This window comes from Manacus candei, unplaced genomic scaffold, assembly GCF_025592945.1.
Source record: "Manacus candei isolate 608988 ecotype Guabito, Panama unplaced genomic scaffold, ASM2559294v1 h1tg000061l, whole genome shotgun sequence".
Lineage (NCBI taxonomy): Eukaryota > Metazoa > Chordata > Aves > Passeriformes > Pipridae > Manacus > Manacus candei.
Window position 1 is genome coordinate 9034450 of NW_026138109.1, and position 18383 is coordinate 9052832.

General features: G+C 40.1%; 1 protein-coding gene across 14 annotated transcripts in view; it reads right to left on the bottom strand.

Annotated features, from left to right (window-relative positions):
* Window positions 1-18383, bottom strand: part of CELF4 (CUGBP Elav-like family member 4) — a 700852-nt gene that overhangs the window by 540354 nt on the left and 142115 nt on the right. The window lies entirely within an intron of this gene.

Sequence of the window (18383 nt, forward strand, 5' to 3'; positions counted from 1 at the left end):
CAGCACAGGAAGGACATTGACCTGTTGAAGTGACTCCAGAAGAGACATGAAAGATGATCAGACAGTTGGAGCTTTCCTACAAAGATTGTCTGACAGAGTCTGGGCTGTTCAACCTGGAGAAGAGAAGGCTCTGGGCTGACCTTTATTACCATGTTTCAATATCTGCAGGGGGCTTAGAAGAAAGCTGGGGAGGGACTTCTTACAAGGTTATGTAGTGACAGGACAAGGGAGAACAGATTTATTCTGAAAAAGAGAAAAAATCCTTTACTATGAAGGTGGTGACATATTGGTACAGGTTGTCCAGAGAAGTTGTGGGTACACCATCCCTGGGAGTGTTCAAGGTAGGCTGGATGGGGCTCTGAGAAATCTGTTCTTCTGAAAGGTGTTTCTGCCCATAATAGGGGCATTGGAACTGGATGATCTTTAAGGTCCCTTCCAACCCAAATGATTCTATTCTTCTATAATTCTTGACCTGGTTCTTCCTGAGCTCCAAGTGCTCTAATTCTACCAGCAGAAACACATGATTCTCTAGCCTTGAAAGGTCCAGGTGGGTGGCTATGGTGGTTTTGAAGCAGCTGAGCTCATGGGTCAAACAAATGACATGAAGACTTGGTGGCAGCTGGTCACTATATTTAAAGATTACAGGCCTAGCTGCTGCCACCAACACCTTTTAGCAGTGCTCTCTCTGCCTCCTACCTCCAGATGTAAACCACTCATTGACCCTCTCTACCAGAAGCCAGGACTTGAGAAATAGCTACAGACAGATCCTGTTCACTCAAGATCTTGATAGAAAACTCTGTAAAGAGTGAAAATTTTCATGGAAAGAGAATTCCAGCTCAGTGTTACTGTAATTATCAGAAATGGGCTGAATTCAAATGTTAACAGCTACGTTTACAACTGCAAGGTGGAAACAGAAATGCTGCTTACATCAAATGCACTGTGCCTCTGACAGCCATATCAGCTCCTTCTTGACAACTTGAGGAAGAAAAGCAACTGTCATCCATGGTTCTCAAAAAGAAATCAAGACCCCTGTGAGGCCAGACAGCTACTGAGAGTCTGATCTGAATTTACTGCTGCAGACAGAAGGGAAAGTAAATGGCACTTTATGAACTCCATCATTTATTGACTCGCCAACATTGTTTGCTTTTGGGGAGGATGGTGATGCTCTTAAAACCTATTTTTCTTCACACTGTAAAGGGACTTGCATTTGTTTGACTGACTGCAGTGGCCTGATGGCAGCATCACCACCTCTTGTGGCTGAGCACACTCCTTCTCCCTTGTTCCTGTACTGAAAATGCTCCATTTCATAGTTGTTTTACTTGAAGACTTCTGACAACCCCTACAAAGACATCTCCTGGAAACTCCATGCTTCTGCTGGGCTAGGAGCAAGCTGTTGTACATTAAGCAACAATAACTAGGAACACCCAGAGCTCTTGAGAGCCTCCAGAAAAAAGACAGTATCCCTCTGCATCCTGTCAGGCTGAGCATGGCCACACAGAGCTGTAGCAGGCATCCACTTCAGTTCTTTCTATCTCAAACACTGGTCTAGCAGAGTGACTCTGGTTTTAAGATCCTCCTACGGCATCAGGAAAACTGACTCACATGGGAATCACCTTCCCAAACTGCAGCCACGTAGAGGTTAGGCCGTGGTGGGTTCACCCTGGCTGGATGTCCAGTGCCCACCAAAGCTGCTCTGTCACTCCCCTCCTCAGCTGGACACAAGAGACAAAATATAACAAAAGGCTCATGGGTTGAAATAAGGTCAGAGAGAGATAACTCACCAGTTACTGTCTCAAGCAAAAATGGACTTGACTTGGGGGAATTAGTTTAATTTATTACCAATCAAATCAGACTGGGATAAGGAGAAATTAAACCAGATCTTAAAACACCTTCCCTCCACCCCTCTCTTCTTCCTGGGCTCCATATCACTCATGATTCTCTCCTCCTCCCCCCCAGATGGTGCAGGAGGACTGGGAATAGGAGCTGCAGTCAGTTTGTCACGCGCTGCCTCTGCTGCTCCTTTCACCAAAGGTGTTGAACTCCTCACACTTTTCACCTGCTCAAGCGTGGCATTCCTCAAACAGGAGACAGACTCCCATGAACTGGTCCAGTGTGGATCCCTTCCACAGCAGTGTGGTTCTTCAGGAACAGGCTGCTCCGGTGTGGGTCCCACACAGGCTCACAAGTCCTGGCAGTAAACCTGCTCCAGCCTGGGCTGCTCTCTCCAGGGGCCCCAGGTCCTGCCAGGAGCCAGGCTGAAACAATAAGGGTTTGTTTTTTCTACAGGAAGCTAACTCATGGATCCTCTCTCTCATACTAAGATGAAACATGTAAGAATTAAATATCTTTTATAAAGCAATAAAGGAAGTGTTGTCAAATTCAATTCAAATCCAGCAGCAAGTTCAAAGTTATTTCATGGGAAGGGGAGGTGGGAAGAGATGGAAGGAGAAGAGAGGCAAAGAGAGAGATAGATGTGCCAGGGGAGGTTCAGGTTGGATATTTAGAAAAATTCTTCACTGGAAATGTTGTCAAGCACTGAAATAAGCTGTCCAGGGCAGTGGTGGTGTCACCAGCCCTGTAGGGATTTAAAAGCCATGTAGAGATGGCACTTGTGGACATGGATTAGCTGTGGGATTGACAGCACTGGGTTGGACTTGGTGATCTTAAAGGTCTTTTCCAACCCTAGTGATTCTGTGATAAGAACTACTGGAAAATGAGATGTTTTTTAAGGAGAGTTTCTGCACAGCTGCTAAGTTTCCCCAGAAAGGGCCAAGGATGCAAGAATCACTGGAAACATAAGCAAGAAGAGGTATATGGGCTCCTAGCCCTCAGGCAAGCCCTGTTCCCCCTGTGAACGCCATGGCTCTGAGGAAGGTGTGGGAGCAATCTTGCCGGCTCAGTGCTGAGGGAGACGTCTCTGCTCAGCTCTTCATGTCCACTCCCACTTAAGCTGCCACAGAATAACCTTGTGCTCCCCGCTGTGCCACTGTGCAAGGGCTGGCAGGGGAAGGGGCTCGGGGATAATGAATGAAGCTCTATATTAGCCACAGAAGCACAGGACAGTCAAATGAAAGGGTAAAAGTATGGTCATGAAAGACAAGCAGTCACTCTGACTGTGTGCTGGAGGTAATTACTGCTATATAAATAAACCAGAGGGAAAAAAAATCTTTTAAAAATCTAATTACCATGCAGCACTGTGGGTTTCAACCTTGGTCAAGTACAGGCAGACCTGATTTACGCTCCATCATAAAATCCTAAGCACGAGGCTGGTCTCCCTCTCTCTTTACAATATGAGTCAGGGAATCAGCACAGGACACTTCTCAGAGAGGAGCTGCCTGACAGATAGATGTGCTCATGTCTGGGTGGGTCAGCATCTCCAACAAGCCCAGAACTACATGAGTACACCACCTGCATGTCTATTTATCACAGCTTTTCCTCTGCAAGAACAACACCTTTTTGTTTTGTTTTGTTTTTTCAAAACAAAAGAAATGCTCCCAAACCTCTGTTTCACTGGACTTTTTCTGATGATTAGTGTTTCTCATGACCCTTAGTAAGGATATTTCTCTGTTTTGCAGAGCTGTCTTCCTTCTTTGAAGCATGTCATGAAGCATTTCTGTGAAATTTTCCTAATTGTGTAGAAAGGGAAACTGAGGTAGATGCTTAATTTATCACTGAAACTTTTGTCTCCTACTCAAGCGTTTTATGCTCTGCTTATTTTATGTTGTTGTTGTTTTTTTTTAATCTCAATGTGAACCCTTTAGCCATTATTCCAAGATAAAAAAAATGACCCAAACTTAGATCTTTATTTCCTGTCCCCCTGCTCATTGCAGGATAGAACTCATCCACGAAGAACAGTGGGTGAGTCAAGTGCAGCAGCTACCTTTAAATGCAAAACCATTTTGAACTTGAAGAGCTGAGGCACATTCAATAGCAGAGCAAAATAAGTCCTAAAGCACATCTGATTCTCCTCATGTGGAACCAAGTGCAATGCTGCAACATTTTAACTGCAGAAACACTTCTGACAACAGTCAAGTCCAAGATGGATTTGCAGCTCCACATTCAGAGCTGTTGATATAAGTGGACAGGAAGCAGATTTCCCATCATGAGCAAACAAGACGACATTTTTTTCCCATCCCAATTTGAGAGAGACAAATCAGAACCTATTAAGTCAATAATTTTTGTCAGTAGACAAGCATACACGCATATACCTATAAGGACAAATATGTTAGGTCAGTGAAACATCTCGTATAAATTCCAAACTGCAAAACTGCATTAAAAAAACCTGAAACTTTGCTCAAGAGATTTCAGATCTCAGCATTGGTTAGATTTGAAAGCCAAGTATTTTGCTTAAAGCCATATCAAAACAATATGCTTCAATAATTTCTAAACACAAACACAGATCTGAAAGTGGTAGGACACCCTGGGGGAAAAAAATAACTTATTGTGCCATCTAATTGTTTCCAGCACTTTTGGAAAACAAACAGTGAAACCAGAATAAGCATTAAACAGCAACAAAAGTTAGGAAACAAACACCATCAGTGTTCAAAAGTAAGACAATTTCCTTATCATCGTTAATGAGATTTATTACCCAGCATCTGTTATCCTACCTTTAAAAAGTCAAAGCCCACTTTTAATAATTGCCTCTTGCTTTTATATGGTATCTGGCACTCGCACAGCTTCCTTGATTAGACCTCAAAGCAGGTAAGCACTGTGATTCAGAGAAAGGAGGATTCAAAGGTAAAACAAATTGCTCATAGTTTCAGAGAAATCAGTGCCAGAGCAAAGAATCAGAAGTCCAGGCTCCCATTCTTTACCACACCACATTCTCCTCCCACCACACCACCCTGCAGCTAAAACCTTGTCCACTATTGCCCACCATCAGTGTCCATTTTACAACCCTGATGGCACTGAAACCTCTGTAGCTGGAGAAGTTACACACAAATATAAACAGCCTCATCAGAGGAGCCTCTGGGCATCTAAATGGACAGAGTAAAGAAGGTGGGCACTGCTGATCACAGGGCTGCTCGTGCATAACACCATCAGGAAAAAAACTAATAGGTGCAAACAGGCTGCAAACACCCTTAGACCTGAAGGTTTGTGACCCATGGAGGAATAAAAGTCTTGAAGAGCCTGAGTGAATTAATACACAGCTTTACCGAGGGCTGTGCCATGGCAGCAGCACTAGCAGAGGAGAGGAGTGGGTAGCTGAGATACTTCACCTGATCTCATGTTGAAGATGTTATGGGAGGGTGAATGGTGTGGGGAAAGAACGCATCCCATCTTGAACTCACTTCTGACAATCATCTTTTTTAGCTTTTTAAATTAGGATCTAACCCCATTTTGATGAATTTCTTATTGGGCAAGGCAAGCAAAAACATTTGAGATTACATTTTACTAGCTGTGAAAATCTCAGCTGTAACATTCCTGTAGCAGCAATTCTTGAAATGTGTTTTATCAAACCATGACCCATGCCTCTAAATTTTATCTTATATTCCTGGAGCCCTTTCAGTCAGGGAAAATGTAAGCAGAGAGTTCAAACTGTCACAGATCCACTTACATTATATTTAAAAGTAAAAAGAAGGGGACAAATATTAAAATGCTTCCACACAAAGAGAAACACAGAGACAGCTCTAAAAGAAACTGGAATAGCTCTTGGGAACAGCTCTTGTCTCTTGAATAAATACTTTGCAGTTTACAGTTTTCTATAAAAAAGACATTTTCTTTTTTTCTATCTTTCTTCAAGCTAAACACAAGCTTTATATTGTGAAAAACCAAAGGGTTTGATAAGCCCAAGAATGGGCTTCCTGAATATGTGTCTGAATAGGTGCATTTTTAGTCTGGGTTCAAGAAAAAAATGCATGTACAGCGTGTGCCACACACTGAGACTGTCCCTGCTCTAAAAACTTTGCTACATGCCTGCAATTCCAGGAGTGCACAAGAGGCACAACTTGGAGCTCTGCTGATGAAAGGCACCAGTGGAAGGCAGAACTGTGGTGACATCAAGAGAAACTCAGATGATTCTCATCAAACTGAAGTACCTGCTTTTTCTTCCTCTGTTCTTAACTCTCACCTTTGCCTTTCTTCCCTATTTGACTGTGGCCTCTACACTCACGGGTATCTCTAGTATTTGCAGCACTCACAGTTTACTGAACTTTTCTCAGCTGATATTTCTTGCTTGCCAGTAGGGATTTAATTTTAAAAACTAATAATAGAAAAAAAAATCATTCATGTTAGCACTGCAGGAAAGGTTATTATTGCTCTAAAAAAAAAAATAAAAATTACAGAAGCTGATTCTGAGGAAGACAGGCAGTTGTCAGCTCAGAACAGAAGGGCCTGGTGGTCACACATGGCTAACTCTCTTATCAGGGTGATTCGCTCCCTACAGACTAGCCAAGAAATAGTTCTGCTTACTCCTGTCTGATTCAGCTGACCTCAGGCAACCTTCCCTCAACTTGTCTCAGCGTAAAAGTCATCAAATAAAAAAAACATGGTGTGAAATTTGGGGAAGTTCAAAAGCACATCAGAGATTTTGACTTGTTCTTTTAAAGAAACAGGATGTGCCACACTTAAAAATGGTCCTTTATGTTCCTGAAGTGCCTGAAAGTTATAGTGAAAGAGAAAATGTTTCAAGTGTTTAGCTCCTACTTTACTATACAGAGTAAGTGACAAAGTCTTGCAGGCAGAATATCTCTGTGAACAATAGGAGCTGCTCAGCAAGAGACAATCTCTAGAAAAAGATGCACAGAGACCTTATGTAGGGCAAACAAGACTATGTATTTAATATCCAGGCTATTACTGTTACTCTGTTATGTCATGTATCTTGTCCTGTGATGCAGTTTTCCCATCCTGGAAACAAAGATAATTTATTTTTTGTTTGCTTTAATCTTACAATTAAGTTATGTGAACACTAGCCACTAGTTTTTGCTGGGGATTGTGGCTGAATTTCTAAAAAAACCCAAACCAAACCCCCAAACAAAAAAACTAGCATTTATTCTGTTTCTTAAATATCATTAAATTTGTTAAACTCTAAAAAGAGTAGCATTCTTGTTTCCTTTTTTACCACAATAATATAACTTTTTAAAGGTAAATCGAATTTTTTGTAATACTTCCTGCATGTCTCTAATATCATACAAAATTAATAATAGAAATTCTGAATTGCAGAACAGGGAAAAAAAATCTAAATAAAGGCATATTTTAAAATGTAAAAGGACAGAATCAGGCAGTAAGAATTTTAGTCCAAGGGCAGGAGAAGTCAGTCCAAATCTCTGACCACTGAGTCACAGGGCAAAACTCAAATTTGTCAAAACTTAAAGTGAATATATTTGTTTCAGCTTTTATAGACTGTAATAAGGATCAGGACAATATGTGCACTAGTCCCCCATAATTCCCTAACAAAGGATATGAGAAATGTTTTGAAACTGGTTCACATGTACAGTTGCAGAGGAAGGCACTGAGATACATCACTAATTTTACGAGAGAACTATGCTTACATGGTTATTGGGATGCAATAAAACAAGTTAGTTTAACAACTATGTCTTGGAGGGCTAAAGCCTTACCCACTCTTCACTCACCAAACTCATAGTTTAAAAGAACTTTGCTTTTAAGTAGAGCTTAGCTGGGTTACACAAGCTTTAAATCTGCCCCTAGGTCTCTTCCCTCTTTCTGGCAAGGGCCCTCCAAACCTTGTGATGGCATCCTAGTGTTGCATCAGCACCACATCCAGCTCATCACGGGAGATTTACAGCTGTGTCAGTCTCAAAGAGCCTGGGTGAGGGCAGCCACACAGCGGTATATTTATCGTGCATCACTTAGGAGATGCAGAATATTGCTTGGACACTTTAATAGATGCATCAGTGTTAACTGATTTGCTCTGAGGCACCATATGCTAATCAAATGGGGTGCGATGCATAATGTCTTATTAATGTCGTAATAAAGGAAATCTAGATGTGTTCCGTAATGTCTTTATGATTACCTTTAATTTTAGATAGCTGGTGAAGGAATGTGTGTTCAATACCGGGATCTGCTGTCTAATTGCCTAGGATATAACAAGAACCAAGTGTGCGATAAAAGGCCAGGGTTTTTATTGGAGATCGCTGGTGACAAAATAAACCATAAATAAGTCTTACAATCTGAACAAGTGCCTGAAACGCCACATCCTGATCGGCATGTGAGATTGTTTTAGGCATATTTTGATTTCTTTTCATCTTTAGTCACCAACCTGGAAAAAGGAAAGGCGTAGACACAGAGGGATATAGCTTCAAAGAGGCTCCCAGGAGGTTTAAATACACGGGTCCAACAGATGTTTTACATTTACTTCTACAAATAAACATACTCACAGTTCTGTCATTCAATTCAAGCCACCCCTTATGCTTACGACAGCTTTTCAGGTAAAGTTACCTTAAGCCTGCTCATCTTTTTCATAAATGCTCTTACTACTTTCCTTCTTAACACACACCCTACTACTTTGAATTGGCTTCTGAGAATTTGAAGTAATATGGAGAATAATCTCCTATTAACAGCATATGGACTTCAGGCGTTTTCTATTATGCAATTTGCCTAATCCCCAAGGTATTTTGCTTAGGAAAATGGTAACTATTTCCCTTCTGTAACTGGGGAAACTGAGGCACGGGGTTCTAGTAACCTGATAGGTGTGACAACACTTTGGATGTGGGATTAGGTGCCGGGTCTCACAACTTCTACATCAGCTTCTGAGCAAATAAGTGTTTGGAATGGAGCTCCTCACATCAAGTAGCATCAATAGGAATCTTGTGCAAAAGATGAATTGATTTAAAGTGATGTCCTTGCTTTATCAAGATTCTCACCCAAAACCTGGTGCTTTTGCACATATGCCCATATCACCCTCTCATCCTTCTTTTGTAGAAAAAGCTTTTAAGCCAGGACCCCAGAGGAAAAGTTTTGCAGCTGAGGTGGTGAAATTGGAAACCGCACACAACCAAAAATTTTAGCATGACCCTTCACAACCAGAGCTGCTCAGTGGTGATATTTGAGCCCCTTCATACAGACAAGCTCCAAGGTGTCTTGTCCCTAAATATATTTAACAGGTGTACACAGAGTTATTTCAGGTGATGAAACGAAGATCAACATCTGGCCATCATAACTGATACAGAGAGGAAGGAAAGAGTGAATTCTGGATCTCTGAGTGAACTACAATCTGCTACTCCACCACGAAGCAGAGAAAAGCCTCTGCAGGTCAGTAGAGTCACACCAGGGTAGAAGTAGTAAAAAAACTAAACGAAAACCAGGCCCAGGAATTAGAGCAGCAATGCTGCCTGGGCCCTAAGAGACAGCCAGAAACCCTTTGATAGAGTAAAATCCTTGTATGCTGCAAGAAACAACCTGCAAGAGAGTTCCCTATCGGCATCATTAATGCATTCCCCAAAGCAGAAATCAGAAGGCTCTTTCCAGAGGAGGGATGCTGCAGAAAGAGGCTCCCTGTTTAATGACACCAGTGAATATTTTGCCTGATGTGGAGAGAAAGAAATTAGCTCCTGCTGATTTGGTGTCTACACAGGCTGGGGTGGGCCCAAAATTCATGGTCAGAACAGGTGCAAGGCAGGGTGAGAAGTGGAAAGAAGTCATTTCAGCAGTGGGATAACTAGAGAGTGGTTTTACAATTCATGATCCCTTCTGGCCATTTAGCTTCCTGGAACATGGGATTCACCTTCCTTATGATCTGTTTCTCTGTCTTTTGGATTTATGAAAAATGAGGAATTGGTGCTCAGGATCAAGCAGAACAAAATCAAACAGCCCTGGGTACAGTGTTGGCCCCAGATGAGAAAGAAACTGTGCACTTAGGCTAAAAGTCATATTTTCACCTACTATGTGATTTTAAGTCTGGACTTTGGTTCCAGACCAGCTCAAAAAGTACAATGTTATTACTAGGTACAGAATATTTCCTTCTTCCTCTTTTTTTTGTTCAAAGTTCAGGTCTCAAATCAGTGTTGCTGTTTCTTAAGCTAGTGAATAGAGCTGTGAGGAATCCCAAAAGATAAACTGATCCAGAAGGAAGTATTAATATTCAGTAATTCATGAATGCTTGTCTAATATCATCTTCACAACCTACACAGACTGAGATAGCACAAGAACAGTAAATACCACCCTTGTGCTTAACATCTTTGCTGGCCAGTTTCACATCTCAATAGCTTTCTGCAGTTCTTTTTCTGTATATTGAAACTTCCTGTTCCCTCTGGTAGTTGTAGACTGTTCAAACAGAGGAATTATCCACCTCCATAGAAGCACATCTGCCTGACTTCCATGCAACTAAGGCCAACGTTCTGTTTGTCTGTCATTCTTAACTTTTTTTCTACTTCTTACCTTTAACCTTATATTTAATTATTTTATTTTTCCCTCATCTGACTAATATAACTCTTACAGCTTCTATGTCACATGCTATGTTCATGTAAAGTCTAACTTGGATGGAGATGCCTTTATTATTGACCTCTATGCACTGCCTCAGTGCTGGATACCAAGATACCAGTTTCATCATCTTAGTCAGATGAATGCTCAAGAAGGAATTTGCCACTCTGGTATGCCTGGACTTCTCAACACTAACACTGTCCAGTGGGAGATTCTGAAATAAAATGGAAACAGTAGGAAGGAAAGATCTTGGAAGAAGCTAGAAATAGAAACAGACAAGGAAAAGGAATTATAAAAACGTTTGAGTTTTAGGTCTAGTTTGAATTTCTCCCCCAAAACAGCACTGAAAAAACACTGACCAATATAGACTCCACAGTTTCTGTTTATCCTACAAATATTTCTACACCAGAATAAAAAAATTAAATATAGCACTTCAGACCAACTCCAGCTGAAACTTAAGATGAACCTGAATATCTCTGGGTTTGCCTAACCTGTATTCCTAATGCTGTTTGTTCTAAGTCAGCAAACCCTCATTTCTAAAGGGAATGTTTGAACTTAAGTCCTAATCCATATGAACAACGGCAAGAACACATAAGAGTGGGAATCGTAAATCTAAAGCCCTTTATTTTATTTTTCATTGCCTCATAGTTCCATAGCTCTAAGCATTGTGGCTTCCACAGAAGGTAGCAGCACACTGCCAGCAGCATACCTAATTAATTCCTCCTTGCCTGTTCCATGTGGCTTCCTTACCCCCCATCCAACTGACCTATTGCTTCTCTTCAAGATAGGCTAAATTAATGATGGTGAAATTAAGGAAGAAGTGAATTATTTAGTTCCATATAGTATCAAAGCTTACATGATCCCAGCACTGACTAGGCCAGAAGGATCAGTCCATGCCCTTGGGATTGCTTTTCTGGTCTCCTCCCCGAGTTCTCATCAAAATCAATGGGAATTTAGCCTGGTCTTCAGTGGGTGACCTTTTAATTCTCAAGAGGTGCATAACGCTTGGCATTTACTCTGTGCAGTGTCTTTCATGAGAAGGGCTCAAAATATCTCTCTACACCAAGTTTCACAATATCCTCAAGGGGAAAGTAAGCATTATCCTCATTTAATTAATGCATTGCCAAAGGCTAAAATACGAATTAAGGAGGGTGATCCTTCAAGGTACACAGCTTGCTCATATTCTGGTGAAGCTGGTGGGGAGATGAACACACTGAGCACCAAACAGGATTACTTTCCAAGACCAAGGTCAATTTTCAGACCAGATATTCTTGCCCAATATTCTTCATTCGATGTTTATATTCAGTGTCTTCACCCACTTCTGCGTCAAGATCCAAGTGATAGCAATAACAAGAAATATTTCAAATTGATTTGTTTGTGGTGTTATGTGTACATAAGCCAGCCAATCCTGAAGCACATCAACCAACGTGCCAATTTTCTCCTGTCAATCAGCACAGCATAGCAAGTAGAAAGTGTCACTGGGAAGCCACCAACATTCACAGGACTTGGCATTACTCCTGCACTGGCCAGGGCTTGTCATACCACCCTGGGGTAAGTCACCACTCTCAGATCATCTGTTCAATTCCTACCTATTACCCTGACACTAATAATGAGTATCTTACTATCAGCAATTTGCTCCTTAAAAGCAAGCAAACAGGAAGAGGAACAAAGCCACAGAGAAGCTAAATAACTTCTAAAGTCCTGTAGGATGTCTGCTGTAGCCAGGGAATTTAAGAGAGTTGGCTTGGATCTTTGTGGAATTAGAATTCTGTCCACTGGACCATAAGGAAGGTACAAAGATGTAAACTTCCCTCTGCCTATTCTCATCTGCCATTCACCTTTTCCCTCCTCCTTTTGGTCATAAAGGTGTTTATTTTGATTACATCTTAAGTGCTTCCAGGATTTTTCTGCTTTTGAAGATGATTTGATGTCTTGATTGAGGCTCATAAGAAATGTGTAAGCAGGCAGATCCCTAAATTAGCCTGAAAGTCCTGATGGATGCATTTTCATAAGAAAAAAAGGCAGCAGTGGAGGTAAATTAAACTTTACCATGATGCAGACCAACAGCAAAATGCCCAGAATTGCACTGAAACACAATATCATCTTTTTTTCTTCTGCACAGCAGCTGTAAAACAGAATTAAGCTAGCATGTCACCGAAAATAGGATCTCTCCTACAGGGGGATAATGTCTACCATCATTTCAGAGCAATTTGTTGCTCTATATTCAAAGAACTCTTGAGTTTCTACAATAGGCAGTCTAATTGCAAACATTTGGTGTTAATGTTTGATGACTAGAAGCACAGCAAATCCAAGGTGTATTTCAGAACAGTATGTGTGTTTGCTTCAGTGGCTGGACAAGGCATCCATTAGAAGGTGATGAGCTAAACTGCAATCTTCTTGGAAGATTTTATGACTGTACCAGGATTTAAAGAAGTGCTACTGAATGCACCTCAAATAGGTATGGGTGTGAGGTTTTCAGGATCTGAAGCCAAATAAATGTGGCAATGAAGACGAGGGACAAGTCAGTAAGCCAACCCGCAGTTACAAAACTAGTGAGCACGTGTGCTGAAGGTGATTGTTATAGACTGGCCTGAGCTTTCTTTAGCACAGCCTTGAAAATGTTAGTGATGAAGAAAGTGTATGAAAAAAAACCCCACCACCCAAAAGATGTCAGCTTGATCAATGCCAAAAACTTTCTCCAAAACTTTATTCTCCAGTTGTACGTTCATGTTCTCTTTGGTCGCAGTTTCAGTTGCCAGTAAAATGCAGGTTCTGTTACAACAAGTCTCAGCTGTTAGAACTTACAAGTCATGACAAATAGTAATGGAAATATGAAATTCAATGTTTCTGGAATGTTCAATATTTTTTTTTTTAATTTATGTTATTATCTCTAATTCTTTATACTTGGTATATAATCTATTAAACACGGAAAAAGTATATTTTGAGAAAAGTTTTCTTTTATTTTTATTTTTTTTTACCTGAAATTTTATGAGAAGGCTACCATATTAGTACATGGTTAAAAACTAGAATTTATAAAAGAAAAGGACCCATGCAAATCTTCTGACAGAGTATTTTCCTTGATTCTTAGTTAGGTGTTCCTTAGTGCGTGCTCCAAAAAAGTGCCACTGTTATAAGCCTATAAACAACATGACCCATAAAAATTCAACACTAACTTCTAGTTATATATTGTTACTTACTATTTTCTTTATTATATTAGACATCTCCCATGCTCCAGGTATTTTACAGCTCTTAGGATAGTTAATGCAATTTAAATATATATAGTGACTGTACTGAGTTCTTTTTCGGGAAAGGAACTATAATCTATCAGAAAAAAAGCTAATTACAGTTTATCCCATTGATTTATATCTCCCCAAGCCTCCCCTCCCAATTTTTTTTGTAAGTATTAAAAACCTTAGGTTGTAATTTTTATATATGCTGCTAGATAGATTAAATACCAACTAATTCTCATATAAAACTGGTAGTTTGATCAATACAGCTAAAAGCTTCATTCCTCACGTATGTATTTCTCATCTTTAGAACTATCAATTTTAATCTCACATGTTGAGATTAGATAATAATCAGGACAGAAATTCAGCCTCACAGAATTCAACAAATCTTCCTGTTCAAATTCTACAGAAAAGAACAATTGATCCCTCTTTGGAATAAGAAAGATGGACTGGGTAATCTTTCCAGATTCTGTCCAAGTCTACATCCTACCTTTCTATCATCAACCCCTTGCCGCCTTCTCTTTCTCTGTGTTCCCTCTGTAGGAAGTAACCTCACAGAAACAGATATAAGAGAAAACACCCAAACAAAGTTAGAAAAGGCAGTTTCCCAGATTATTTGTTTCCTGGGCTAGAAACACAAGAGAAGACACTGGAAAGCCACCAGGAAGGTTTGCCCTCACAGTCTGCAAGGAACCAAGCAAATCTGTTTTGTCCTTCCTGTAAGACACAAATGGATTTCTCAGTGAGTGAGTCATTTCATTTCCCAGATAGCCCCAACGTCCTTCTTATGAAGGAGGGCACAAGAGAGAAGGGAAAAAAACCCAATAAATAAAAATCACTTCAACAGCAATGGGTGTGATGTGGGAACCTGATTAGAATGTCATAATGTAGCCCTGACATAGGAAATTAAATAGAGAACCAGCAGACTACAAAGATTCTGGTTTCAAATAGCATTTATTGTCAAATTAAAAAAAAAAAAAGGAAAAAAAAGTGAGCAAGCAGCAGAGGTGCTGGATCTCCAAACGGTTTTCTACGATAACTTTGAAAAAGGTTATGTGAGGAAAGGAGGAAAGTGAAGCCCTTTCACTCTGTAGAGGAAAGTAAATGGGTGACACTATGCTAATGAAGGCAGTTCACTCCCAGAATGAGTCATTCAGCAGCAACAGGGTCTCTGTCCTGCCTGTTGATTCATATTCTTTTCCACCTAGCACCAAGAAGTCATCTTAAAAGGGTTGGCTGGGTGACCTACCCACTAACAAGTTTGGGTTTGATTTTGTTATTTATGTGGTATTAGCACAGTGTGACCCCCAGGGAGATTTTCCCTTCAGTGATGTCTCTATCCCTCAGTCTCTGGGTTATCTTCAGTGGGGTGGGATGGAGCAAAGCTTGAAGCAAGACATGATGCCAGAAGAACTACAGAAGAAACAAGCCATGTGCAGGCAGTGTATCTGTTGGTGGGAAGATCAGCTTGGCCTCCACTTCACAGTGCAAAAATTAAGACAGAATTTGTCTTTTTTTTTTTTTTTTTTGCCTTGAAATCTCATTGTCTCTGTATGAATAATTCCTAGCGTTTCTATTTCTCTCCTCTGCTTTGACACACAGGAGCTTTTAAACAGATCAGCCCCTCAATGTGAGAGCCCAGATCTGAACTTGCACAATGACGGGATACAGGTCTCATTATGCAAAGTTTCCTTGAGCAAGATTGTTTAAAAATCAAAACAAAATGAAGACATCCACAATGTTGGCTGTAACAAGAGTATCAGCTGCACAAGGACTCTACATCTGACCCGATCGACAGCAGCAGAAAAAATTATAAACCTTGTCCTTCAGAACTAGAACACTTTATTTTCATTTAATGACAACTATGATGGTCTTTTTAAGAAGCAAGCAAAAATTAAAGTACTATTTTTAAGCGTGTATCTTTTAAATGTATCACTTTATGGAAACATTACTAACCAGATAGCTGGTATAAACTGTCATATTTCTAGTGACTGAAGGCAGTTGAATCAATACTTCAAACTAGGCTCAATATTTGAATGCAGCAGTAAGGAAGGTGGTGTAATCCACTGTTATAGATTAGATGGCATGTCAATCCTAAATTGCACATTACAGAAGAACTAGTTAGAAAGACTTTTCCTCTAAATATAGCTGGGTTTTTTTTTCTGAATAGTAAATATTTTTTGTGCTAAGTTATTTAGTCCATGTTTTCCCTGATGATATACAATGCAGAATTTGTCTCCTGCATCTATCACACTGCCAATAACTCTCAATAAAACATCAAATTTATTATCAGAAAGTATTTAAGATCAAAATCTTTGATTGCCTGTAATGAGATGTCCAATGATGCTAATCACAGAAAAAGTGTCTGTTTAGAACTAATCATCAGAAGCAGATTTCAATGTGAAATAAGCAGTGATCATTATGACAAGAATAATAAAAATAAAAGAATCAATTGCACATATATTAAGCAAGAGCTCTTGTACATTAAATATTCATTTTATTCTTCACATTCACACCTATAACTTAATAAATAAATACTGCTGTTTATTGGGGATTTCTTAACTTTCAGCAATGGGCATCTGAAAGGAAAACACAAATATATTCAGAGAGCTCTTTGAAAAGGTGACTTACAGCGCCATAATTCAGACAAATGCTTTTCCTCCAAGTAGAAAGAGCACTGATAAAAAAAAAATCCTTCTGCAGGTTTTACTTCGTTTTTGTTTAAAAGGTTGATTTTCTATCTAGACTGATGCCACATTGCTTGGACAGAGAGCTGAGGGACAAAGAGGCATTCAGACCACTGCAAGATATTTTCCCACTTTTGACTACACCTATGAGAGGCCCAGGTAACTGAGTGAAAACTGAGCTGTGCTATGGCAGGTTTACCAAGTCTCAGTGACAGCAGTACTTGGCTTTGATATTACCTATGAAGCCACTGGAGGAGAAAGATCACTCATGATGAGTGAAATTCACAAGGTGAATTTTGAAAATTTCCTTCCTCCCTCTTGTTTCAGTAGCAGAGGTTGTGCTTGCCTGGAGCTGCTGCAGTGGCAACCCATGGATTGTACACCCTTATATCATCATTAGCCTGAAAAAGCATGTGATCTCTGCTCCAATTTACCAGTAAGGATTGGATGGATGTCTCTGTTGATGGCAGCTATATCCTGGCAGTCCTGCTGCAGCAGCAGTGAAGGATATCTTGTACTCAGGTCAGATCAGCAGATCTGCTCTCTGTAAAGGTATGGGATGCAAAAGGACCAAGAAGCTCCTATTGGTTGGATGGGACCTCAGTGAACTTTGTTCAAGTTATATGTACATTTTTTTCCCTAGTATGGATACATTATGTCTCCAATTCTGTCCAAAATTTTGATACAGTTCTTTTACTCATCCTTCTACTCAACACCCCCCCTCCCCATTTTTTTATTTTTTTAAATAATATTAGGTTTCTGAACGAGCAGATTGCTAGGAATTCTGCAACTAGGTGAACCAGTGGTGGAACTACTGAACACTAATTTTTCCAGTCTCCCTCCCAGTTTGCTTTCTCTGCTGTTAAAATAATGTGCTTAATCTCAACTCAGTGGAAATCAGGCTTTCCCTCCTCTATCCACAGCCTTATTTTCATTAAATTTGTAAGAATTGAATACATTTGAGAGGGCTTACTCCTGAAAAAGAAAAAAAAAAAAGGAGAGAGAGAGAGAAACTTGGCCACTCAGTTCAACGGATTGGAAAAAAGGCAAGAATGGTAAATAGAGCTGCAATACAAAAAGTTTAAGACTCATGTTCTCATAAAATCAAGCTTAAGAAAGAATCAAAAAGTATCCTCGTTATTTTTGGAGGTGTAGCTTCTTGACCTCTGCACTATAATGATATTGGTTCTGATTTTACTCATTTGTTTACAAAAAATGAAAAATATAGAAAGTAAATAGATTTAAAAAATGAGTAAGAAAAATGGATGACAATTTAAAGCTAAATAATGGGCTATACTGGTTAACTGGTTGAGCTGCATACATTGCCAGCTCCTGAATCGTGACACTGTAGTCTTCTGACTCCTATACACTCTTGTGCATTTATCCACTTCTTTTGTTATTGTACACGCTGATCTTCTAGGCCTCGCATATTTTCTAAATGCCTTTGAAGCTCTTGAGCCCCACTGGTAGCATTATATGTAACCATGGCTATTCCTGTCTTTGCCTGTGAAGCACTGGGAAGCAGCATTGGGAGTGCAGACATACAGCAACAGGAAAAGTCAAGGCATCGCTAAAGCAAGGAGTCCTGTCTAGGATGAAAAAGACTCTGCATGCCTAAGATGGAAATCCACTTCCTTTCAAGACAGAAGAGCCTCTGGCCATACACAGCAGTTCAAAGTGCCACATACAGACCTGCCATGACAAACGGGGTTTATCTTGTGGAGGACAGCTTAATTCGCGGTTTCAGTGGGGACACACTGGAGAAGGATTGAGCCTGTAGGTGTTCCACAACAAATCGAAAGAAAAAAAATACTGTTGCTAATGGAACACATGGAGAAATAAAAATTTCTGTACTTCTCTCTGTAAAACTCTTCATGTAAAACACTCTTTTCCTGATGCAGTGTAACAAAAGTGACAACAGCCTCAAAAGTTGTGTTATGTCAATTTTTGTCACATCTCCTGTCTGCTCAATTATTCAGCAACCCAAGGGACCAAACTTAGTCTGGTCTTGTTCAAAAGCTTATGATCTGTTCTGCTGACCTTGTGAAGCATCTTTTATTCACAGGTAGTTGAATGGTAAAATTTCTGTTGG